Raw genomic sequence first — 1,934 nt, 5'->3', positions numbered from 1 at the left:
CCGACAGTACATACGCAGCAAAGAAGGTCGTATGCCCTCTAGGATTGGAGGTGGAGAAGATACATGCATGCCCTAATGACTGCATCCTCTACCGCGGTGCCTACAAGGATCTGAACGCATGCCCGGTATGCGGTGCATTGCGGTATAAGATCAGACGAGATGACCCTGGTGATGTTGACGGCGAGCCTCCCAGGAAGAGGGTTCCTGCGAAGGTGATGTGGTATGCTCCTATAATACCACGGTTGAAACATCTGTTCAGAAACGGAGAGCATGCCAAGTTGATGCGATGGCACAGTGAGGACCGTAAGAAAGACGGGAAGTTGAGAGCACCCGCTGACGGGTCGCAGTGGAGAAAAATTGAGAGAAAGTACTGGGATGAGTTTGCAAAGGACCCAAGGAACGTATGGTTTGCTTTAAGCGCGGATGGCATTAATCCTTTCGGGGAGCAGAGCAGCAATCACATCACCTGGCCCGTGACTCTATGTATGTATAACCTTCCTCCTTGGATGTGCATGAAGCGGAAGTTCATTATGATGCCAGTTCTCATCCAAGGCCCTAAGCAACCCGGCAACGACATTGATGTGTACCTAAGGCCATTAGTTGAAGAACTTTTACAGCTGTGGAATGGAAACGGTGTACGTACGTGGGATGAGCACAAAAAGGAGGAATTTGACCTAAAGGCGTTGCTGTTCGTGACCATCAACGATTGGCCCGCTCTCAGTAACCTTTCAGGACAGACAAACAAGGGATACCACACATGCACGCATTGTTTACTTGACACCGATAGTGTATACCTAGGAAGCTGCAGGAAGAATGTGTACCTGGGCCATCGTCGATTTCTTCCGACCAACCATCAATATCGAAAGAAAGGCAAGCATTTCAAAGGCGAGGCAGATCACCGGAAAAAGCCCGCCATGCGTACCTGTGATCACGTACTTGCTATGGTCAATGATTTACACGTAATCTTTGGAAAGGGTCCCGGCGGACTAGCTGTACCGAATGACGCTGAGAATCACGCACCCATGTGGAAGAAGAAATCTATATTTTGGGACCTACCCTACTGGAAAGACCTAGAGGTCCGCTCTTCGATCGAGGTGATGCACGTGACGAAGAACCTTTGCGTGAACCTGCTAGGCTTCTTGGGCGTGTATGGGAAGACAAAAGATACACCTGAGGCACGAGAGGACCTGCAACGCTTGCACGAAAAAGAGGGCATGCCTCCGAAGCAGTATGAAGGTCCTGCCAGCTACACTCTTACAAAGGAAGAGAAAGAAATATTCTTTCAATGCCTGCTTAGTATGAAGGTCCCGACTGGCTTCTCGTCGAATATAAAGGGAAGAATAAATATGGCAGAGAAAAAGTTCCAGAACCTAAAGTCTCATGACTGCCACGTGATTATGACGCAACTGCTTCCGGTTGCATTGAGGGGGCTTCTACCGGAAAACGTCCGATTAGCCATTGTGAAGCTATGTGCATTCCTGTGACGCCCCCGATTTAATCGTACACTAATCATGCACGCAAATGTGTACGATCAAGATCAGGGACTCACGGGAAGATATCACAACACAACTCTACAATTAAAATAAGTCATACAAGCATCCTAATACAAGCCAGGGGCCTCGAGGGCTCGAATACAAGTGCTCGATCATAGACGAGTCAGCGGAAGCATCAATATCTGAGTACAGACATAAGTTAAACAAGTTTGCCTTAAGAAGGCTAGCACAAACTGGGATACAGATCGAAAGAGGCGCAGGCCTCCTGCCTGGGATCCTCCTAAACTACTCCAGGTCGTCGTCAGCGGGCTGCACATAGTAGGGGCACCTCCGGTGTAGTAGGGGTCGTCGTCGACGGTGGCGTCTGGCTCCAGGGCTCCAGCATCTGGTTGCGACAACCAGAAAGAAAGGAAAAGGGGAAAAAGGGGGGAGAAAGCAACC

Source organism: Triticum dicoccoides, chromosome 7B (genome assembly GCF_002162155.2).
Source record: "Triticum dicoccoides isolate Atlit2015 ecotype Zavitan chromosome 7B, WEW_v2.0, whole genome shotgun sequence".
NCBI classification, from domain to species: Eukaryota; Viridiplantae; Streptophyta; class Magnoliopsida; order Poales; family Poaceae; genus Triticum; species Triticum dicoccoides.
The sequence above is the reverse complement of the archived record's forward strand: the minus strand, read 5'-3'. Positions refer to the sequence as shown.